Source organism: Parasteatoda tepidariorum, chromosome 7, assembly GCF_043381705.1.
Source record: "Parasteatoda tepidariorum isolate YZ-2023 chromosome 7, CAS_Ptep_4.0, whole genome shotgun sequence".
Taxonomy (NCBI): domain Eukaryota; kingdom Metazoa; phylum Arthropoda; class Arachnida; order Araneae; family Theridiidae; genus Parasteatoda; species Parasteatoda tepidariorum.
In genome coordinates this window covers 215,545-241,708 of record NC_092210.1, presented here as the reverse complement: position 1 = coordinate 241,708, position 26,164 = coordinate 215,545, and the positions used below count along the sequence as shown (strand labels likewise).

Here is a 26,164-nt window from a genome sequence, read left to right as displayed (position 1 = left end):
ACCATAGTACACTTATCTAATATGTAGTTGTTCGGTGCCAGAAAAGTATGTTAAGTTGGGTTGTTTGCTGGAAAATATTGTAATCTGTTTTTAAAATCAAAACTTTTAAATTAAAAGAAAACTTTTAATATTTAAAAGTGATGTCATACAGAAAATTTTATGTTCTTTTCAAAAAAAATTAAACTCAAAACACTGTTTTTAACAATAAATGAATATTCAGAATTTATGTTTTTTTTTAATTGTTGCTTCTTGGTGACCTTTTTTCTTCAACCCTCTTTGTTTATGGATTTTGGCTACAAAAAATAACCATTAATTATGGACCTTTTTTATACCCTATGATTAAAAAGTTTTTTTTTTTTATCATTATATTGAAAATATTATCAGATGGTTTTCTAAGCTAAATTCAAAATTTTCTATTTCTAATTTACAACTAGTTAAAAAACAATATTTGCATTTCAAAAATGCAATATTGTGAATCAGGATTAGTAGGAATAATTAATAAGTATATAAAACTGTAGGACTTTTAAATCATTGCATATCAGTATGTGAAATTCCAATTATTAGATTATATGATTTAAAGGTACTCTATTTTATTATTACATATTCATATTTTTTGCTAGTTATGCATAAATAATTTAAACCTTTTATGTACGCATAAAATGCAACATTGCTTTTAATTATTATTAAGTTAGAACATTGCTCATTAAAAAATTATAAATTTAAAAATTACTGTATGTGTTTCTTTATAGAATATTGTTTTATATTTCTGTTATAAATTTAAACCATTTAAATTCTTTTTTAATTTAATTGTGAGATTTGTTAGATATCATGTTTCAATTTTTAATTGTATAGAATCATAAATAAACTAGGTTGAAACAAATATTTTTTTAATTAATAAACTAGTTATTTACTTGCGTCAAGTATGAGATTTTATTTATAAAAAATATTGTTTATTTGCACCTCGCCTTAAGAAATCCCTTATTTCTTTTTAAATTTACTTAAAATTTAGTACATATATTTGAATAATATTTATTTGAAACATTATAAAAAATAAGTGACAAAAAATCAGAAAGCAGGTGACAAATAAGTTATCAAAAAATAGGTGACAAAAAATCAAAAAACAGGTGACAAGTAGGTTATCAAAAAGGTTAGGTACAAGTAGGTTATCAATGAAAACGTGTTTTGACTCATGTGCACCCCACTAATCTTTCTGCTTTTCTCTTTTTTGTCGAATTTAATTTAGATAATTTTATTTTCATGCAGTGTAGCCACTTGTTTTGGTGTAGTATAGACACCTGTAGCTTTTGTGGCATTAAACTCTTCATCAACTCTTCGTATTCAACCCAGGGTTTGGTTTTTAACATGAAAAACTTGTTTTCGACATGACATGTAAAAAATCTGCTGTTAAGTGTAACAGGGCTGATTGTGCTCCGGAAAAAATCCGGATTTCCGGATTTTTCGCTAACCGTGATCCGGAAGTTTCCGGAGATCGAAGGTCCAGACGTTTCAAGAAATCATTGATCACAAAAGTTTCCGGAAATCAAATTTTCAAAGGTGAAACTTAAAAACACAGTTTATTTTATTTGTTTGTAAGGGAGAGTCAGATACTTTATATTCATGATTAATATTAATTTTTTATCAGTAAATAGTTAATATAATCATGAACTCAAGAAAAAAAGACATATTTTTTGTAAATTTCAATTACTTCTCCAGGTTATCATAGGTATGTGTAAAATTTTAAATATATTTTAAGTAAACTAAGAAAGATTGAGAAAAAGGGGAAAAAAAACCTTGTTTAAATTATTTTCAATTTAAACTGTTTTTTTTTTTTTTTTTACTCAAGAAATTTTCCGGAATTTTGACTTGGGTTCACAATCACCCCTGGTGTAATAAACTTTTATAACTGTCTTTAAACAGCCCACCCAATTTTTGGGCTTACAACTAATGTTCCACTCCTTAGTCTTATAATTTTAAACCCAATCCAGAAAACAAGGGAATTCCTAAATCAAGTATTGGGAGAAATTTGCCTTCTCGGAGGACTTTTTGAAGGAACTAACCCTCATCTGCTGTAAATGGAGAGAGACTACGAGAACCTTCCATGGTTAGCCTGACAGCAAGGGGACTTTAACCCATGATGTGTCTACCACTGAGTATATTTCACGTCAGCACTGAGGTCAGTGCGAGCCAGATGCGGAATTCGTATCGAGCAGCCATCACTAGGATTCAAACTTGGTTCACCTCATTCGAAAGCGAACTGTCAAAAACTTAGAGCAAGTTTTTTTCCCTGTCATTGGCAACATTTACTAAAAATTTAATCATGCTCTCATTAATCACTAATTAAATCATTAATTGTGTTGTATGTATATATATATATATATTTGTATGCATATATATATGTGTATGTATATATCAAATACCATCATAAATGTTATAATTTTGTTATGTTAAAATGAATATCAGTGTTAATAGTTGTTGTATATTATTTAATTACTTCTATATTATTACAATTATTTTAAAAACAGTTCATGGCATTAGCCTTTATTATTAGTGTACCTTTCCTGTAATCGAATTTTTGAACCCGGAATCTTTTGTTTTATTTTTGTTCTCACATTTTTTCTCAAAATTTTCATTTTCACACAATTTCTGCTTTAAATTATGCTTAGCTAAAATTGTGATCTATATGACAAACACAGCCATGACTACTCAAATTAAAAAAATTAAAAAAAGCGTGTGAAATATTTTGTTAAGGAATTTTGTGTTCTTGAAATAAAAATGCCATTTTCATTGAATGTCAAGTTGAGACAAACTTGTACATCCAATACCCAAAGAAATATATCTTTTTTTAAGTAAAAATTAAGAGACTTGCATAGCAGAGTAACTTTTACTCCTGAAAATATTATATTAGCTTTATTTTCAACATGAAATATTGCAGGTAGTTAGTTTTTCAAGTTTCAAACATCAAACTTTATCTAGTACAAAAAATCCATAATTATGATAAAGAGTAAAAATACCTATTGAAGTTTTATAGCACAGATGAAATTAAATTGATATTTGTGGAAACGTCAAAATATAAACAAGAAGAGAATTTCCCTCATTGTCTATACAGCTTAGAATTTTTATACTGTTTTTGCACTCTTCTGCATTAATTTTTGTTGCGACTAATATATTTCTTACAATCAAACCTCAATCTGTCATTCCCGCATTTTTTGTTTTCCTGTATTTATCAGTACCGCCATTACGCATGGGCACATCCAGGCAGTGCCTGGGGGCCCAAGGGACTTAGCAGGCCCTTGAGAATCTAACTCTTTATAAATTGTATTGAGAAAAAAAAGTAACAAATAAACTACATTGCCTTATATATTTTTTAAAATAAATATATTCCTTTGTATGAAGTCTGCATTTTTTTCTCTACAGATCGTGATTATCATGCAAACAGCAATAATTTGAATAGTTTGTCATCCAAAAAACTTAAAAAGGCAGCCGAAATCTATTTTTCTACTTTCCAAGGATTATTTTAGGTGCTCGTTAAAATTTTAGGTACTTGGGTATTGAAAGATGTTTTAATAACTGTTTAGTTTGACAAAATAATTCATACCTTTTGAATCTTTTTTTTGTATACCTTTATGCTTTTTAATTTAATTATATATGAGAAGTTATTTAGTTTTTAAACATGGCTTGTTATACTGGTCTAAAACATCTTTGTGCCCTGCATGCTACTAAGATATCCCTGGTATTTATCATCTTGTTTTAATGATCCTGTCACAAATATTGCTCTTACAGTATAATATTACAATAGTTAAATTGTTTTTGTAACTGATTTGATTGTAATTTAAAAATAGTTTTTGAAAAGGACAAATTCCCTCATCTATTCTACTGATATTTAAGAAAATATTCACATTGTTTCATTTTGAGAGGAAAAACAGTAACTCTTCATGGTAGTGATGAAGAAGAAAATGGGGATGCATTACAGTTTGGGTAAAACATCTCAAACAACACGATTAGTGTTTATGAATTAAGTGATGAAAATTGTAGTGTTGCTACAACTCTCTTTCCTTTTTATGACTATCAGTGAGCCTATTTCTGACTGTTTTAGATAGCCTCTCTGTAAATAAATTAAGCAGTTTTGGTCTGCCAATTTTTGTGTAAGGTTTGAGAACCTGTGAAGAGGGGCAGGAGAGAGGTGAGGAAGAGAGGGGGAAGACTGGACTAGCTGGCAGAAAAAGAGGAAAAAGATATTTTTTGGTAGAAAGTTCTGAAGAATAAATATACATCTACCCTGAAACAATTGCTGCAACAGGACTGAACAATTAAGATATATCCAGCGAATAATATCCTGATACTTACAAATAGTCTATCAGCTCCTCAACATTTCAAGCACGTGTGCAAGATAAGTGACTTTAGATTTTATTAACTCCAGCAGTGATTCCCTTTTCTTAGAGATTCTTCAAATCTGTTTGTCACATGTTGATTTAGTATAGTACAATTTGTAATGACCTTATTTTATTATGCCACATGGTCAAATTTATTTTCATGAGTTAATCTTGATAATTGAGTTGATCATCATTAAATGTTGCTTAAGTAAATTATATCCCTTGTGATCATTATTTTTAGACAGATATTTTTATCTTACTTTATTTGTATGTGTTGGTGATGATTTGGGATAGGCCTTAGTTGTAAAAATGTATTAGTACTAAATTGTAACAATTGTCCCACTATACTTTACCCAAATTGTCACCACAAAATGTTGTAACTTTTGGTATTGTTGGTTCACAAAATAGCTGAAGAAGCAGTACCAAGCCCTCACGGAGCCCTTGAGATTCATATCTTTTATAAATTGTATTAAGAAAAAACTAAGAGCAAACAACATTGCATTATATATTTTTCAAAATAAATATTTTTTCGTGTAAAAAGTGAGCATTTTTTTTCTATAAATAGTGATTGATTATCATGCAAACACCAATAATTCGAATAGTTTATCACAGGGAAAGCTTAGAAAATTAACCGAAATCAATTTTTCTACATTAAAATGAAGCTTTTAGGTACTCAACTAATTTCTCTAAATATACTTGACAATCACCAACTCCGTTTAAAAATACTTTATTTTCTGTGCATTGAGTTTTTGGGGTGATAAAAATGTGTTTAAGTTTGTTAAAATTATTGCAGAAGACCTCAAAGCATTTTGGAACAATAAGGATTTTTCTGTATTCACACAAAAATTCCAAACCTGTCAAATGTGCAAAATTTATTGCTTTGTTTGTAAAAAGAAGCATTTAAACTGAAATATCCAAATATTTTTAAATAAGTAAATGATTGAATTTAGCTTTCTTTTGCTTTGTAAATATTTTTATAGGAAGCACATTTTTTTTTCTTTTAAATTTTTTTTTAGTTATTGTAAATTTCTTAATTTGCATGGAATTATTCTCATTTATTTACAAGTCATTACTTGAAATTACATGTTGAGGTACATTTGTCGTTAACTCATATCTGTCATTTATAATGAATGGTCTCGGGAGAATTGCTCGATTAAGGTTTCACTGTGTAAAAGTTAAAATTTTTCAAATATGTGTTAATTTTGTTACCATATGATAATTCAAACTTATAGGATTTTTCGTTTTCAAGCATCTTTGTGCAATTTCAATCATAATCATTAATGGCAATAATTGCTTGTTATGGACATAGGCCTTGACAGTAGAGCCTGATTAAGGCAGGGGCAGTTGCCTCAGGCCCCCCACATCATAGGGAACCCCAAATCGAATAGGAAGTTTATTTTACGTTTCCTACCTTAGTAAACGTCTTTTAAACAAACTATCAGTACAGTGTAAAATCTGTCAGTTTTTTGTTTGCTTCTTTATTAATCTATTGTAAAAACGCAATCTAAATTCCTAAATCCATGGCTTTCTAGGGGCGAAATTTAGCTGAATTAAGATGGACAAATTTGGCCAGTCAAAATCCTGTATTTTTACATATCGCAAAATGTGATATGTTTTCAAAAATGCAGGCTTCTAATTGGCTTAATTGGGCCATCGTAATTGCGAAAATTTAGCTGAATTCCACCTTCATGTTAGCAAGGATTAGGATACAAACTTTTTGCAACTAGAGGACAAAGTTAACAATCAGAAAACAGCCTTCAGCATGATGAACATAGAATTGTCAGAAAATCAATAAAAAGGAAAGAATGATTTTTATCTGACCATTGGAGGGGGGGGGGCGCACTTTATTGCTATTTAGGTTCTAGTCAACTTTCTTGTTATCAATAATGAGGTGAAAAATTTAAATACCTCCATAAAGTTCGGTTCTTCATTACTGAAGTAGGTTAGTAGGCTAAGTCGGGCCATACTTGAGAGAAGGTTGAAGTACTTATGAAAATATTCTGTATTTTGTTTCTCAATTTTGCATTTATGCACTCTGTTACATTGTATTTTGCTAATCATAGCATTTTTCTCTGCATACTATTGTTACCATTATTCAAAATTGTGTCCAGTGTTAATTTTGTTATCATATTATAACTAATACTCAAATTAATAAAATTTCTCATTTTCAGACATCTTTGATTGTGGGCTCTATACAACATCCATTAAGGTCATTAATGGCAATAATTACCGATTCCATAGTTGCATGATTTGCAATTACACAACTTCAGATGCATCACATATTAAACAGCATATTAGGAAACACACCGGCGAAAAACCTTTCAAGTGCCCATTCTGTGAAAAATCTTTCTCCCAAAAATCCAACATGAATATCCACGCTTCAAAATATCATAAAAATGTATTGTAGCATTTTTCGTCATAATTGTTTACATAAATGATGTAATGTGATAATTGTGTTAATGTACCATAATTTGTTTAAAAATATATCATTGCTTGTTTAAAACGTTAACTACTTCAAAATATTGTAGGATATAAAATATTTACATAATCCATCTGTTATTTTGGTGCAGCTGTGGCAATAATGGTGTTTTGCGTGTATCTTTTCACAATAATTATCTAATCTTTCTCCCAAAAATCCAATATGAAGATCCACGCTTCAAAATATCATAAAGATGCATCGTAGCATTTTTTTCTCTACTGTTTACACAAATGATGTAATGTGATCATTGCTTTAATGTATCATAATTTGTTTAAAAATATTATGTCATTGCTTGCTTAAAAGCTTTGTCACTTCAAAATGTTACAGAATATAAAAAATTTACACAATCCATCTGCTATTTTGGGGCAACTGTGGCAATAATGGGATTTCACACCGGTCTTTTCACAATAATTATAGCACAATCATAAATGAATTATTTTGTATTTTCAGCCAATTTCAGATTTGCCCAGAAAAATTATTCTATTACATGCAAATATTCTAAAATTTTATTGAGATTGAGCATATACCTAATTAATTAAATAGGACATTCACTTTAATTTCACCCATTCACTTTGGTTCATAATGTTTTTTTTTCCAATGCCCACCTGGGGAATTACATTTTGTCAATATTGGCATCTGAAGGGTATATTTGTTGGTCACTCTTTCAGGGGCACCCTATTAGGTGAGCCAACGATCTGGAATCTAAGGTTTAGAAGTTTCACGAAATCATCGATCACATTTATGCATAAAAAAAAATTTTTTATTTTATTTTAAAATATTAGAACTAAAATTTATACTTGGCAACTCTTTCATTTGTAAGTATTTTTTCTGGCAGAATAAGCTATGTGATTAGAGATAAAAGTAAACTTATACATAATTATTAACTTAAATTATGCTGCATATAATTTTTTAAGAATTTCATGTCTTGAAAATATCAATGATTTAAATTTAGAAAGATATTAATTTTTTTAAGTGTTTAATTAATTATTTTACTCAAAAATTTTTCAGTTGGGCTCATAATCACCCCTCTCTAGCAATAAAGAGCGATAGTATAAAGAATGAAAGAACATCCGGGATTTGTCCGAAATTCGAACCCAGAACCTTTCTGATACAAAGCCAGTTCCCTGACCCCTACACAGTTCGGACAGCAATAATGGATGGTTCATAATGTAAAGTGTGCTACAAAAAAAATGAAACACATGAATGACTTACGAATCAGATATTCTCGTACTAAGACAATCTTAATGCTTTGAAAAGCCTAGCCTTAAATATACTGTTTAATAAATACAGGTATTATTTTAAGTTATAAAATTAGACTCAAAAAAGTACTTTCTCTGAATAAATTTTTTTTTTAAAGATTTGGGTTCTTGATCCTCAAAATATGGTCCTAATATGAGGTAGAGGATTGTTATAATCTGATGATTGGATCAAAAGTTGTTCAGAGTGTTCACTTGTTTATTTTATACTCTGTTCATCATCCTTAGTATAGGTAAAACAATGACTACCATGTCAATGTTGTATCATGTTACATGAATAACTTTAAGTAATTAAAACTACTTTTTTATAATGTATGAATTAAAAAAAACTATTAACCAGTAGGCTTCTTTTTTTTTTTTTTTTTTTTTTTTTTTTTTTTTCAAAATTGAATTTTTACTTGTTCTGATATCAAAAACTCTGTTATTCTAATCTGTTCATAAAAACATATTGCAAATCTATTTCTCTTGCTAAAATATTTTTACTTGTTATCTTTGTTTTTATATATATATTTAAAATTCTATAGTTTGGTATGTGTTTTGTATGTTTTATAATTTTTTCTTTTGTGTTTTGTTCATTTATTATAAATATGATAATTTGTAATTGTATGTCTGTTATTCTATTTAAAATGTTAATATCAGTAACAAATTGAGTGGGATTTTTGGCTAATTAAAAATGTAAAGGTTTTATCTCAGTTAAAACAAAAATGTTTTTTAAATTATTTTCTTGCAAAGCATTATTTCGTTAAATTGTCTCTAATATTTAAAATATGGTTTATTGTTTTGTACAGTTATATTTTTAACTTGTTATTAAAAAAAGAACTCATTATAGAGCAGCTATTATCCGCACTTTCTTCATTGAAATACCTGTTTTGTCGATTCTTAAGCTTTTCCCCCTTCTTCTGAAAGTAAACTTGTTATGTTATACATAATTATCATTATCCTGACTATCAGAGTTTGTTAATGAAAGTGGATGATTAAAAAGATGAGCTTCTGTAATCTGGAGATTTTAATTGCTGGAAGTAGGTTTGGTTTAAATTATTATGGTTAATTGATGTTTCTACTGTATTTTGATAATATAATGCAAATTTTTATGGAAAGTTGTATTCTGTCACAAAAAATAATTGATTTTTTTTTTTTTACAAAAACTTTGAAAGTATAAAATATGATTTTTCACAATTTTTCTTAGATCTAAGTAATAGTGATTTAAACAGCAAACTTAGAATAGTTCTAAATATTGGAAATACTAAATTAAAGCAAACTGTTTTGAAAGTATCATGATAATATGATGCTTTAAGGTCCTACATTAAATATGGATAATGACATTAATATACTGCCATTGTGTATCTTCACCACATTAACGATTCATTGCAATAATGGATTCATATTTGCAACATTTCATCTTTGTCAGTGATTTTCAACCCTTTTTTTTTGTCGCAGCACACTTTTAACAATTTCGAAATTTAATGGCATACACAGAAAAAAATAAGTTTTAAAGTTGTTTAATTACCTTTAATACACTATAATATAATGTAAAATAGTTTACGATAATAATTTTGAATGTGAAATAAAAGAATATGTACTACAAAAACAACAGTAAATTTATTAAGGGATTAATTGCAAGTTAACTGTTAATTTGAGTGTTTTTTTTGTTGCTATTTATTAATTGTTAGCTTGCTTTTGATAGTTATTAATTGTTAGTTTTTTTTTACATTCATTGTTATTTTTTGTGATTCCTTGTTAACTTTTTTTTGTTTTGTTAATTATTAATTGTTAGCTTATTTTTGTCAGTTATCCTTTGTTAATTTGTTTTTATAACTATTAATTGCATTGCTTATTTTAATTGTTAGCTTTTATTTCCTTTTGTAAGTTAATATTTAACTTGATTTCTTTTGTTAATTAAGAATTTTAATAGTCATTAAACTTCCTACTTACTTTAAAATTGTCAGAGACAGGACTATCCTTGTCAAAGATGTTCATGCCGTTTAAGAGTGGAAAAATTATAAAAAGTATATATAATATTATATATAAATACTTTCATTAATTTACTTGTAGGAAAAAAACATAATTTTTCTAGAATGACTGATGTAAGTAATCGAGTGTTTATTAACTAAAAATGACATTCTTTTATGTATTGCTAATTATTTGTGCACCAAAATTTTATTATTGTTCTAAACCAATTTTTTTCTTTAATTTTAGGTTCAGTCAAGGCTCCTGCATTAAGTTGTGATCAAGAGATTTTCTATACTGATAATGTAGTAATAAGTGGCCAACTCACCACCCTATACCGTTGCCAATGTTGCAATTTTTCAGCTTACTCATTGTTTGGAATCAAAAGACACATACGTGTACATACTGGTGAAAAGCCATTTGTGTGCGACCATTGTGGACGAAGTTTTTCTCAAAAAGTTAATTTGAAAACTCACATGTTCCGAAAACATTTACTAAAATAAGAAAAAAATTAATTTTTTCTCAAGATACAGTATGTATTTTCAGGACACCTAGAAAATCATGAATTTTGCGATTGAGCAAAATTTGTCATGATTTTAACTATTTATTTTTTTGTAAATCATATAAAGTCATGGATTTAGGTCACCGAAAAATCTTAATTTTTAAAATGGAATTTACCCCCCCCCCCATNTTAAAATGGAATTTTGTCCCCCCATATTTCATTGTGTTCCGAATATCTGAATTTCATTGTGCTCCGAATGTGTAACAAAATCCCCACTCACGGTCATATTTTTTAAAATATAAAATATGACTATATATATCACGTTCTTTAAAAATGATGCTCTTTCAAAAAATGAAAGAAAAAACATCATTTTTAGAGCGAATAAATTTTTAAACTTCTGTAATTTTAGAATTTTTGTTATTGTTTTTTTTTTTTTTTTTTATCAATTTGAAATTCTAGCTGAAGCAAGCCACTCATTGGGAAATTTTTTTTAATTCCGAAATGAGAACAGAAAAATAGAGACTGTTTCTTTCCTTTCCAATGAACGAGAAAAGTATTTTTAGAATAAAATTCTTGGAATGAGTCATGAATTTAAAATGTAGCAGATACCCTGTATGTTCGAGGGGGGTTATTGGATACCCTCCTTCATATATATATATAGTATGTATATTCTAAACATTTAAATTACAAAAAAAAATGAAAAACTTTTTTATGCATCTACATCCTACTTCACATACAGTAGTTCATTAATTGTTTAATTTCGGTGGGGATTTCGTCCCCCAAACCCTCAAAACTATGCCACTGGTACTGAGTTAAAATGTCCTGAGGCACATATTAACCTGATGATTGCATCGATGACAGCCTGCACACTTTCCACCAGTCTTTGATAGGACTTCCATCACAGCTGAAGTAAGTGCGTTGCAGTGAAGAGGGTCGATTTGTCTGGCTATGTCGTAATCTGCGCTCTAATTCGTCCCAGAGGTGTTCTATGAGATATAGATCAAGGCTCTTAGAAGGCCAGTCCAACCCAAGTCTCGATGTGTGAATGAAGCCTGCAGAAAAATGGGCCTTCCCTGAAATATTGCCATAGAATTGGGAGTGTCCACAGACATCTAAGAATTCATGTTTTCAAACACCATTATGTTCCCACCATCATAACATGTTCGCATACTTTTGTCCAGATAGTGTACTATTCCTTTTAGTTCAAAGCATGTATTTTACATCTTGGTTTCATTTTTAAAATTGTATGTGTTTTGTCACAAAAGTTGGATTGTTCAAGTATAATATCAAGGTTCCCAACCAATGCCCAAGTTAGCATTAAAAAAATCTAAACAACCACCTAGAAAGCCAGCAGAAAGGGGCAAAATAAAAATTTGCATACTATTGTAAAATACAATATATTTTTTTCCCTTTGAATCAATCAGATAATAACAAGCAATTTTAAATGTCTAGATTTATTTTATAAACAAGATCAATATTGCTATTTGTTCAATATGTGAGATTAAATGTTTAAGAAACTCTAATATGTGCTTATTTCCAGATAAAAAAAAATTACAAAATAAATATAAATTTTTCCATACATAGGGTTTGTTTTTGCACATATGTTTGTCATAATGGTTTATTTTTTACACATTTGCACACATTTCTTGCATGTGTGCTTTATATCTAGAAATGAGTGAGGCAGACTATGGAATCAAATTACTCCTAACATAACAAAGTTTTATTTCAGACTGTGTAAAACGGCGCCTTGAAATTAAAATGTGTGATATTCTAAAATTACTGCACTTTATGTGTATTTTTAAGAGCTTTGTCAAAATGATATTCACATTAAAAAGAGAAAGAAACAAAAAATTGCTATTAAATAATTGGTGAAGAATGGGGAGTGAAAAATATTAAAACTTGTTTACCTGTTTGAGCATGTTCTAATGATCACTCGATAACTAAACTCTGTTTCCAAATTTTTGTCTTTCCTCGCTTACCTGATTATCCTGAATTAACTCAGGTATGTATATATTGCAAATATTTGTTATCCCGAGTAAACACGGGAATGGCAGATTTCGTCAATACGTTTTGTTTTATCTCGTTTTTACTCAACCGGAAGCAAAACAAAAAAATAATAATAATCTGCTTTGATTGGAAGTTTGCCAATTTTTGTTTGGGAGTTTTGCTATTTCTGGGACTGCAGGCGTGTTTTGTCTAATTGTATATACGATGGTTGATGAATTTACAAACAAAAAAAGAAAAGGAAAAAATTACGTTCGCGAGTGAAAGTAATGCAGATGATTTTACAGATTATGAAAATTTGAACATATACAAATACTTTTTTCATTTGCCAGAGATAATTTAGGAATGCTAAACTGATGACAAATTAAATATTTTTTACGCTTAAAAAAATTAAAATTTCAACTTAGAACTTGTGTGTTACCTTTTGTTTTTGTTCCTTGTATTTATTAATGAAGTAAAAATAATATGTTGGTTTTATGCATTTTTTTTTCTAAAAAATTGGTAAGGAAAGTGGTTAAATAGCAAAACACCTTACCAATAAAGTTATTTCAGTTGTTTTTATTCCTATTTATAGAAATCGGTCAGTTTTATATATTTTTATACAAAAAGCAATTTGGATGCAGAAAATTGTATTTCTTATTTAAGTATGTATTTTTAATTTTAGCACCTGCAATGGCACCTAAAGAAACGTGCATATCATTTCGAAGGACAATTATTAGTGATGATGGCTCTAAAGTCTCGTGCAAAGTTTACCAGTGCCCATTCTGCCCTTACACTTCTAATTATCGATGGTGCGTGAAACAGCATATGCGTGTGCACACTGGTGAAAAACCTTTTAAGTGCGATGATTGTGGTAAAGTATTTACCAATAAGAGTACTTTAAAGCATCACATGTATATGAAACATAATCTCTGAAAGTTTGTATTTTATGTTGTATATTATGCTGAATGTTGCAAATAATGTTAATGTATAGTATGGCTTTCAGAAGAGCTCCGTTGTTGCGGGTACCATGGTTATGAGGAAAAGTCACTTCAAATAGGGGTGTGGGTGAATAGTTTTGACTTGATCTTGTATTGGTCAGCGTGAGTAAACCAATCTACACCTTCATTTCTCTATTGCACGCCCATTAGAACTGTGCTCTCGCTTGTTACCATAGCAGCAGACAGTCCCAGACTTTTAGTCTGGAGGAGTTCACTTCATAGCTATTAAAAAAGAGATACTTTTTTGATTTAAAGCCAGTAAAATATAATTTGGGTAAAAGCTTACCTCTTCTTTAAATCACTTCTTCTCTTCGGGTCTGACCGTATTTTTCCTGTTAATAGATACCTACTTCTCGTTGAGACTCAATTATTAACTATTAAAAAGAATAATAGGAAAACTTTAATAAAGATAATTACAATTAAAGCATAGAAGTAAATATTTTAATCGAAGCGGTTGCTCCCTTTGTTCCTTCCCTTCCTTCGTATTTGAAAAACAATAATAATACATAAGCTTATCAGTTTGGCTACAGCTAAAATGAGTTTTGGTTTTGTCCGCTAGATGGAGGTGACGGATTCGCAACAATAGCCACACAATGCAGTATACTCTTGATATCTCAAAATGGAAGGGGCGATAAAAATGTTTTGAGATAGCGAGTTTTTGAGTTGACAAGTTCAGATCTAAATACGTTTCTAAAAAGTTAACAAAAATATATTGTAAAATATTACTCTAAAAATTAGAGTCGTGAAACATAAGAATAACTATTAAATATGATGATAGTTGACTATAAGTCTAAATACAACAATGATAATTTTATTTTTAACAGTAAAGCAAAAATAATTGTGCATTAAATAGAAAAGAATTGGTTTACAATGAATTTACATTGCGATTTTTCCAAAAAAAATAATTTTCTATTTTGAAAATTTTTTGACATAGCAAGATTTGGAGATGACACCCATCAACATAGGAATTCAAATTAACATTAGGTGGATATGTAATGCTAAGGCGAAAAATATTTTTTTGACATAACAAGGTTTTGAAGCTATCAAAGTTCACGAGGATATCAAATAAATAATCCCAAGAAACTGGAGCAGTAACGTTACCCGATTGAAATAAATAAATATGAGATAACAGTCCATAAGCTTCAAAAATAGATGTCCATTTTCCAGACTTGCCAGACATGAATGTATAAATAAGAATGATGTGAAATTATCAACAAGAAATGAAAAAATAAAGGTGGGAAACAAAACTAAGAAAACCACAGGCACAAGAAAAAAAGATGAAAAACAGAACAGAAGAAATCACAGTAGTCGAGAGGCAAATCAGGGGAATAAAATGCATTTCCACACATTGTGAAGAGGTGGGGAGGAATTAATGAGGTTGACAAGGGAATCAGTTTTCAAAAGAATAAGTTGCCTATTTTTGAAGCACATTGACTTATTTTATATTCAAATAAAGTTTTCAATCAGATAATGTTAGTGTATGTTGAAAAATATTTTAGTAATCCCTTATATAACCTGTATATATGCTACATTTAATCCCTTCATATCAATTAAAAATTTAGTGAAATAGGTGCATTTTTGTTAATAAATGTACTCGTGAAGCTGTAGGGGAAAAGTGAGTTGTATGTATTTAACAATTTCTATACAAATTATTTTTTTGCATATTTTTAACTAACTTGTCTAGTTAGTTGAAACTAGATGTTGATTTTACGAAAATTTGTGGTATACACCTAATTATATGCTTTATTATTTTAACTCTTATTGAGTCTATTTTATTTAACACTTGAAAGACTGAACATTACTGCATACACCTAGAAAGACTGAAAGGGCCAATTTAGCTATTCCATGATTGTTTGTCTATAGATTAGACATCCAGAATCTTAAAATATAATCATAATTAATTTAATAAAAACATATTATAAACTTGATTAGATTATTGAGTCTCCTTTTCTCTATAAATACTAATTATAGATATGTTGAAATACTCTTGTTTTTATAATAAAACTTGGATACCTTATATTTTTGTACCTTATACTTTTGGTATACTTAAGGGCATGTTGTACAAAAACTACCTGAAGTTGTGAAATATCTATGGTGCCATTTTTCTTATATATGTATATATAGATAAGTATGTGTATATATATATGTATGTATATATAGATATGTTTCTAACATGCAGAAATGATGGTGCTCCAGAAAAAATCCGGATTTTTTGCTGGTTGCTTTCCGGAAATCCAAAGTTCAGGAATTTCAAGAAATCATCACTCACATTTATGGAAAAAAATTCTTGAATATTTCATTTAAAAATCTTATAACTAGAATATCTACTTGACATCTCTTTCATTTGGAAATATTTTTTCTGGTAGAGTAATATATCTAACTAGTGATAAAAGTATAGTTATACGTAATTATTAATTTTAATTGAGCTGCATATAATTTATTTAGAATTTCATGATGGGAAAATATCAAATGATTTAAATTTATGAAGACATTAAATTTTTGAAATGTGTTGTTTATGATTTTACTCAAGAAATTTTCAGGATTTTTGAGTTGGGTTCACAATCGCACCTGAACATGTGAATGATTAAATAAGCACTTAAATTGTATCAAATTATGAAAGGTCAGAACATTTCAGGTAAGTTATTTTTCGAATTAAAGAGAGACAAAAAATGATTGGCCTTGTCTTTTTTTATGTTAAATTTACTTAATATAATTGAATTTTCAATAAATTTTGAGTATTTGATTGATTGCTTTGTATGAGGTCTGAATATTGTATTATATTTATTTTATGTGACTATCACTTGATTTTAAGTGTTACGTACAAGGATAAGTAAAATAATTATTTTTATATTTGACAAGCTGTATTAAATTGGGTTGAACATTAGTGGAATAAATTGAAGTGATTATTAATAATTGTAATATTTTTTTAAAGCAATTGTGATACAAATAATTTGTTTGTTTCTTTCAATTTAATATGTTCATTTATATTGAAACTTGAAATAATGCAGTTTCCTACATTACCCTATTATCTATAATTATGGATTTTTGTTTATTGTAGTTTACTTATCATAGCTGATTTGAAATATTAGACCTGAATTATGTAAATATTGTTTTTCGTTTCAGTTATATTTCATAACTATCATTCCTTAATGATTATAATTATAAAAATTTAATAATTTAAGTATAGGTTTTATTGATCTAAATCGTGTTGAATATTAACTGTTAATTTCTAATTGCAATGTTTTTTTTCTCCTGTATACTTATTGAAAAAGTATTTGATTGAATTCTTTTGTTATGTGTATCTTTGTAAATTATAATCTGTTTTTTTTTTTCATTGAAAATTGCACTAAATATGAATAAAAGATTTTTTCCCTTTCTATTTGGTAATGAGAGTGAAATCATAAAAAGTTTATGAATATCCATTAGTGCCCCATTTAGTTAAATATCTCAGAATAAATAAGTCACACTTAACTCACCCCTATGGCAGAATCGTGGTGACATTGTGGCAGAACGTTAATGGTGCATATATATATATATGCTTTTTTGAGAAAATGAATTCCCACAAATAGTACATTTAAAAGGTTTTTCACCAGTGTGAGTTTTAATGTGTGCCTTAACATTAGACATTTTAAGGGAAGAATATTCACAAAGACAGCAACTATGAAGAGGGTAAACAACTTTACCGATGAGAGATTTTGTTGTTATAAAAAGTTGGCGGGCAGGAGTGACACAATCTGCAAAAATAGGAGCAAATTATAATTGTGAAGGTAAAGATAGTCAGATTAGCACAAGACATTTCCACAAAGAAGAAATATATATTTTTCTCCTTCCTCAGCAATTTAAACAATAATTTTGTAGAAGAAATATTATCAGTCAGTATCACATTATACTTTCAACCCCCGTGGCAACAAGACCGCAGAACGTTATCGAGTTCTCGCAGAAAGACTTTTCCATTGGGAAATAAAAAAATTTGTTTTTCTTTTCTGCAGAAATTTTTGAAAGATTTTTTCCTTCCTTCAGAATTATATTCAAAGGTACCTTTCTCGCGCATCGGAGTGGAGGGAAAATGTTTGTGATTTTTCTGTTCTCATTTGAGAATAATGAAGTAAAAAGTTTTGGTTTTCTTTTCTGCAGAAATTTTCTTTCAACTTTTTTATGCAATCAGTTATTACTATGTATTGATTTCTACATAGCTTTTAAAATCAAATATTTTTAATACTGTATTATTTATTGCAACAACTGAGTCTCAAAATGAAAACACGCATTTTGTAACCCCTTTCTGAAGAGTCCGATTTGCGTGATTTTGCCATCGATCTTTTTTTTCGGTAGTTACTGCTACGGATTTCTTGATTTTTTTTTAATATTATGATTTATGAAAAATGAAGAAAAAAAAATAATTAGTGTCTTTTCCCCCTAAAAAATACAAGAACATCGGCATAATATTAGAATTTAAAAACATATTACATATTCAATTAAAGTTTTTTTATTTCTTTGAAGTTGACGCTTCTGTTACTCTCCTAAATCCTAAGCTGGCTAATCCAGAGGGGCTAAATCCTCCTCTGCCGCCCACCAGTCCCTGGCTGTATTATTGCAATATTATACTGATGAGCCTGGATGGCTCAGGGAATAAAGTGTTCACCTTCCGATGAGTTGAACTGGGTTTAAATCCGAGTCGTGGCTTGTCGATACGAATCCGGCTTGCGCCAACTGCAGTGCTGGCTGAAATATCCTCAGTGGTAGACCGATCATGGATTAGAGTCCCTTTGCCGTCAGACTAGCCGTGAGAGGTTCTCATGGTCTTCTCTCTAATACAAATGCGGGCTAGTTCCATCAAAAAGTCCTCCACGAAGGCAAATTTATTCCAATACTTGATCCAGGAGTTCAAAATTACAAGGATGCGGAGTTGAACATTAGTATTCGTAAACCCAAAAATTAGGTCAGCTGTTCAACGACAGTTTTAATATAAAATACTATACTGATAGGGCCAGGATAGCCTGGTTGGTAGGGAACCGGGCCCATGTCCAAGAGGTTGTGTGTTCAATCCCCGCCAGCCAAAGACTCCCCATGTAGTAAATGGTGACTGATGCATGTTAAAACTGTTCAGTCACAAAGTTCTTCATGTTCCCATAACAAATCATACCTCTGGGAGTAATGATCCAGCAGTTTCCTTGTCTTCTAGATTGGTTAAAAATACCAAGGCTGCGGAGTTGAACATTAGTGATCGTAAACCTGGTTATAAAATATTATGACTGATCAAAATGAATATGAATGAAAAGACTAGTTTATAGAAGTACCTATGCAGTGTGACACTGCTCAAAGTGTCATTCATGAATTAGTATTCTGACTAAATGGAGCGATGATGAATATTCTTGCATAATGATACCTACCTGATGATATACCTATAGTGATGTTCAATTTAAACACTGTTTTATAACAGTGATGTTTATGTGAGCTATATTTTTCAAAGTCTGGTTTAGTTTAGGCCCATTCTTGCAATAGTAGATTATTTTGTCCCACTTCCTGATTTGAGAAATACTATTTTGCAAAATAATATATAAAACGTAATATATCGCAATATATGTTTGCAACATAAAATAATATATCGCGATATATGATAAATATTCCTACATAATGATACCTACCTGATGGATATACCTACAGTGATGCTCAATGTAATCACTGTTGTATAATTGTATATTGTATAACAGTGGTGTGTGTATGTGAGCTATATTTTTCAAAATCTGGTTTAGTTTAGGCCCTTCCTTGCAATAGTAGATTATTTTGTCCCACTTCCTGATTTGAGAAATATTATTTTGCAAAATAATATTTGAAACGTAATATATCGCAATATATATTTGCAATATATCGTAATATATGTTTGCAACATAAAATAATCTATCTCGATATATGATAAATATTCCTACATAATGATACCTACCTGATGGATATACCTACAGTGATGCTCAATGTAATCACTGTTGTATATTGTATAACAGTGGTGTGTGCATGTGAGCTATATTTTTCAAAATCTGGTTTAGTTTAGGCCTTTCCTCGTAATAGTAGATTATTTTGTCGCACTTCCTGATTTGAGAAATATTATTTTGCAAAATAATATTTGAAACGTAATATATCGCAATATATATTTGCAATATATCGTAATATATGTTTGCAACATAAAATAATCTATCTTGATATATGATAAATATTCCTACATAATGATACCTACCTGATGGATATACCTACAGTGATGCTCAATGTAATCACTGTTGTATATTGTATAACAGTGGTGTGTATATGTGAGCTATATTTTTCAAAATCTGGTTTAGTTTAGGCCCTTCCTTGCAATAGTAGATTATTTTGTCGCACTTCCTGATTTGAGAAATATTATTTTGCAAAATAATATTTGAAACGTAATATATCGCAATATATATTTGCAATATATCGTAATATATGTTTGCAACATAAAATAATCTATCTTGATATATGATAAATATTCCTACATAATGATACCTACCTGATGGATATACCTACAGTGATGCTCAATGTAATCACTGTTGTATATTGTATAACAGTGGTGTGTATATGTGAGCTATATTTTTCAAAATCTGGTTTAGTTTAGGCCCTTCCTTGCAATAGTAGATTATTTTGTCGCACTTCCTGATTTGAGAAATATTATTTTGCAAAATAATATTTGAAACGTAATATATCGCAATATATATTTGCAATATATCGTAATATATGTTTGCAACATAAAATAATCTATCTTGATATATGATAAATATTCCTACATAATGATACCTACCTGATGGATATACCTACAGTGATGCTCAATGTAATCACTGTTGTATATTGTATAACAGTGGTGTGTATATGTGAGCTATATTTTTCAAAATCTGGTTTAGTTTATGCCCTTCCTTGCAATTGTAGATAATTTTGTTCCACTTCCTGACTATAGAAATATCTTGCAAAATAATATTTGCATAATATATTGCAATATAATATTTACAACATAATATATATTTGCAATCTAATATATATTGCAATATATGATAGATATTTTTACATAATGATACCTACCTTATGAATATACCTACAATGATGCTCAATATAAACACTGTTGTATAATAGTGATGTATATGTGAGCTATATTTTTCAAAATCTGGTTTAGTTTACTTGCGTAGCAGGAAATTTTTAGTGCAATTTTTCCCAGGAGACCTTGGTGGATTAATACAGTATAATATTTTTTAATTTATGAATAAGTATTCTAACCAAACTTTTAATGACTGTTTATCACAATTTTTGTTGTTTTTGATGACAAAGTTCTCATATTACATATTGTAGTAAATTTTTTTGCTGATTATCAAGGGTTAGCTATTCCATTTTAGAGATCAACAATTTCTTTCTTTCAAGAAACTGAACAGTAATTTTTTTTTTCTTGCACATGTAATAACAGTATTTGAGAATATAGTTATAAAATATATTGCACATATCCTAAGCTTTTATATAGAGGATTTTTCATAAATTACAAAAAAAAAAAAATTTATAATAGAGGAGGAAATTTAATGAACTTTTTCTCAATAAATAAAGGAGGAAATTTAAAACCATATTCTTTTACTAAATCCAAAAAAGCCTTGATGAATGAAATGCTTTTGTTATTGTGATATTTCATTCCAATATATCTTGGAATATATCTTGCCTTCAAATGGCTAATTTTTATCATGATCATGTAAAGTCTTTAGTAGTTATTTTGCATTTTGTTAATGTGTATAGTGCTTAAGAATGTTTTTTGAATGCTTAAAATGTACTTTATAGGTGCTTATTTTTTGTCGAAAGATTTGGCTATGCACCCAAAAGAAATTAGCAGATTGAAATTATATATATGAAAACCAGATTTTTAAGTTACTAACAGCCAAGCAGTATTTTCTCCTTTTACTTGCCACTTTGGTTTTAGGATATCACAGTTGCATCAGATCCAAAGTGATTTTTAACTTACTATGTTTTGATGTAGACACAAATGTTTATCTTATAGATTATGTGTGTTAATAGGTAAATGATTGGACTAGTACTTTTTTGACAAAATAACCAGTTTCTATAAGAGAGTGATCAGCACTAGTTGGTGAAGCCCAAGTAATGTAACTTTTTAAGCCCTGCAGTGGACTGATCCTAAAGCTACGTTTCCCGGTAGAACACCCAAATCAAGCATCACTGGCTGCGGTCAATAAGCAGGTGGATGACAACTTTGATCAGCCTGCGTAGGGACCAACGGTGTGCAGCATTGGTCCTCGTTAAACTGCTCTACTGTAATGTGCTCGACTTCGCTCACTGGTCATCGTTCTACCAAAACAGGGGAGCCATCTTCTCTGTAATGGATCAAAATTGCAATGGCATGTCTTCGGATTATATTCAGGGATGCTTCCCGGATCATCGCCAATCGTGCAGCTCTAGTGTGACGTAAATAAAGTGCCTACCTACCCAACTGTAACTTTTAAGGATCAGTTTTTCTGTATAAAATTCTAGTAATCAAAAACTTCATTAATTAAAGATCTTATTTCCACCACTTAAGAGGTTTTGTATTTAGAAAACTAGTAACAAAGCAATATTCTTCAAGTAATTTTCATTCTTATAATGTTGCCTTTTAAATCATTTTTCTTAAACTTTTTTTTTATTTCAGAATAATTTTTTCCGCGAAACATTCCTACTGTATTCTTTTAATATTATAGAGTTACTTGAAATGTATAACATCCTTAAAGTTTTATAATTTATTAATTTTACTCATTTTAATATCCATTTTATTTTATATATAATTTTTCTCCATGTTTCCTCTTTTGAAAAGTGGAGTATTTTCATTAATGAGGGGAACAAAACTATGTAAGACAAAGTACTAAATTTATCAATTCTATAATTAAAAGCATTATCCATTTAATTGAACCTCTATTAAAATATATTTTAAGTATTGTAAGACTGTATGTTCTTCTTACTTTAGTTAATGGAATCAAAATTATATGCTACTGACTCTTTTGAGTCGAGCTTTTGACAAGACATACTTTTATATTATTTTGGTCTTTACTTAAATAATTTGAAAATAACCTATGCATCCACTGCTCTATTATTAATTCATTTAATAATATTTCAAATTTATTTTCTTGTAGGTGCTGATTTCAGTAATCCAGATTTATATTATGTGTCAAATGTGTTGTTATTTAACAAGAATGTAAAAGTATTTAACTGCTGTGTATGTGACTATACTAGTAACAAAATTTCAAACATGAAGAAACATGTCCTGGTTCATACTGGAATACGACCTTTTGAATGTAATTTCTGTTGTAAAGGTTTTCGACAGAAAAGTGATTTGCAGCGTCATATGCTGACCCACGAGCCAAAACAATGAGATTTATTGGATTTACTATGGGATAAACTTTATATTGCACAAGCTTTTTTTATTACTTTATATGTGAAAACAATTTTTACATTTTGTGTATAATGGAGTTACTACTAAAATGATTTTAAACTAGATTACATGAGTAAAAAGTTGGGGAACTGTTTTAAATACATCTTATTACTGAAGGGTGAACCATTCTGTTTTCACCTTGTAAAATTATGATACAATTACATTGCTACTGGTTTATAAAGGTTTTCCTGCCAATATCCTGCTTTTGTGTGTTTCTTTTAAGAGCCCTTTAATGTGTATATAAGATTCAGTTTCAAATACATTTAGTGCTATTTTATCACTAAAAAAAGCAAAATTTTAAAATTTCGATTTTCTTTTTGCATGTCTATGTAAAGCTGTAATTAGATTTACTCTTGAGGGTAAGAAATTTTGATTGTAAAGAAAAATCATAAAAACAGTAAGAAAGTTGATACGAAGAACATTTTAAAAAAGTTTTATGACTCAAATAAATAAAAGTTTTATTTGAGTCTTGTGAATCTCATTCCGTGACTAAAATGTGAAGAAATTGTCTATAAAAGTATCTTATAGTGGGCTAAAACTAAAGTTTTAAATATTTTTATGTAATTATAAGTAATTAACAAAATGTTATGTTTAATTAAAAATCCTTCTGTCTTTCCAAGAAAAAAGTATTTTATTGCATGCATGATTTTACTTCCTTCTGTTGCAAGTATATTACATATTTTCTGTCATTGCTTAAAGCTCAGGTCTCAGGAGGATATCATATTGATCGTTTTTGATTTACAAAAAAAATGAAGTGGAAGTTTTTTTAGGATTCAGAATTGTATTTATTTATTTTTTTTTAGTTATGCTTAAATGTGTCGTACCATGACCAGAGTCGTATAATATGCGCGGAAAATGTTTTAGTATTACTAAAAAGAAAAAAATATTCCGCTTCTTCAAAGACTGTTTCAAATTCCCGAGAAGAACAAGAAAAATTTGTTTTTACGCTTTTTCCAGCCAATGCAAACGTGATTTAAAGTTAAATTACCATGATTTAAATCACACATCGCGATTCATATTTGCTTGATTTAAAATCCAGCCGCTATAATGATTAATATTCAACTAGCTAAAAAATTATATATCGGAATTCGTATTGATGCAATTTTAAAATCAAACATTGAGATTCATATTTTAACATTTTTAGAATCAAATATCGAGATTCGTATTCATGCAATGTTAAAATCAAACATCGAGATTCATATTCACACGATTTTATACTAACGCGATTTTAAAATTAAACATTGAGATTCTTATTTACGCAATTTTTAACTTAAATTTTGAGATTTGTATTTATATTCACACAATTTAAATATATAAACGAAATCTCGCATTGATATTTTTATTAAGACATTGATAACATTCTGTGGATAAATGTTTACCATATACTTTTTTCTTACTCTAATTTCAGGTATTTTTTTCAATTATTTAAAAAAAAATTTAGCTTACAAAATTTTTGGATTTCTATTTTCACCTTTTTTACCAAACTTATTTATGTGGTATAGAGTTCAATAAATCTATTATAGAGTTTAATAAATCTAAAAAAGAAATCTCTGATTTTCTAACCAATTTCATCAAAATAAGGTATTGCAAAGGGTTGAAACTATCTACGAGAGTTAATCAATGCGTAGAGATAGTTTCTTGAGATTTTGTGTTTACAGAAAGTTGTTCATATTATCTATGTCTGACCACGACTGAAATCGTTTCAAGTTTTAATGGACTGTAACCACACAAAAAAAAAACATTGCAGTACACTGTTCTCTTATAAGTTTAGTACATACTTTTGCCATATAAGCTAAGTCACACTTGATTGATTCAAAGATAAACAACTATAAGTAGCCATATAATACAGTCATATGTTGTTATGTAAAACATAAATCTTTGTTAAACCAGCTCTAGAACCTTAATTTCGTTCAAAAATGCATAATTCACCTGGAATTCAATTTAAGAAAACCCATTATTATTAAATGCAATCAGAGAAAAATAATAAAAAATAGTGCGTGGAGTCCCTCCGCGCGGAAGAAGTGAAACTTCGTAATGTGGAAATGAAAATAGGAAGGGGTAGAAATTGATTTTTAGTGAAATCATATTGTTTCTTTAAGACAAACTTTATTAACATTGCTTACAATTCACAATTGATCGCATCTTTTAATTATCATTTTCGAAATATCCAAATCTATAACATTTACAATGGGATTATGATAACTAAAGTAAAATACGAAATGTTTGAGTTCTATTTTTTCAATATTTCTTGCTAAAACTTCATCAATGGTAGTTCCCCCTTTGGTTGTTGGATCATTCCTACCATTTATCATTTCCAATCCAAATTTGTCTTTAAGGAAGGTTAATAATGTTTCACCTTCAGGTAACGATAATGTTTTATTTAATTTTAAGCTCTTTTTCATGTACTGATAAAAATTCCATGTCTTAACATGGTTAATTGGAGGATATAATTTCTATAGAAAGCCTGAATATAAAATTGATAGACAAAATGTGTGAAGTTTTTTTTTTTTTTTTAGATTTTTAATGGTTTTAACAATAAAACTGAGGAATAGCATATTTTAATTAGATGAATAGTTTAAAAATATAAGTGCTGTTTTTAATTTCTACAATAATATTTTAAATTTTTTATTTTTTTTTATAGGTGGTAATATCTCTACTAAAGATTTATATTATATTTCTAATATCGTGTTACTTAACAAGACTGTAAAAGTATTTAACTGCTGTGTGTGTCACTATACTAGTAACATAATTACTAACATGAAGAAACATGTCCTGGTTCATACCGGAATACGACCTTTTGAATGTAAATTCTGTTACAAAGGATTTCGACAGAAAAGTGATTTGAAACGTCATATGCTAATCCATGGACCAAAAGTTTTGAAATTGATCGGAAACACCATATAACACTATGTGATAAACGTTTTCAGTTTCAAGTATAAAGAAGTATTATGTCTTAAATAAATGTTTATAAATTAGAGATTGTATATGTTAAGAAGTTGGAAATTTTATTTTTCAGCGTTTTGTATTCTCATTTAAGAGCAGTTGTTAAAGATAATTTTTTTTTATTACTGTACAAAGCTGTTATGAACTTTATTTAATAAACAAACTACATCTTTTTCAAGTTTTAAAAAGATTCAGAATTAAAATATATAATTGTTATTTATTTATTTTTAGTGTC

At 28.8% G+C, this 26,164-nt stretch overlaps 1 non-coding gene across 4 annotated transcripts in view; it reads left to right on the top strand.

Moving 5' to 3' along the window:
- Positions 1–26,164, top strand: part of LOC107442871 (uncharacterized) — a 39,431-nt gene that overhangs the window by 2,818 nt on the left and 10,449 nt on the right. Inside the window, exons 2-4 of one of the 4 annotated variants that reach the window (XR_011637152.1) lie at positions 1,986–6,768; positions 10,302–13,411; positions 22,688–25,919. This is a non-coding gene — a transcript (uncharacterized protein). Of the gene's footprint in view, positions 1–1,985; positions 6,769–10,301; positions 25,930–26,164 lie in introns of all 4 variants that reach the window. The other 3 variants (XR_011637151.1, XR_011637149.1, XR_011637150.1) reach the window with 3 other exon arrangements.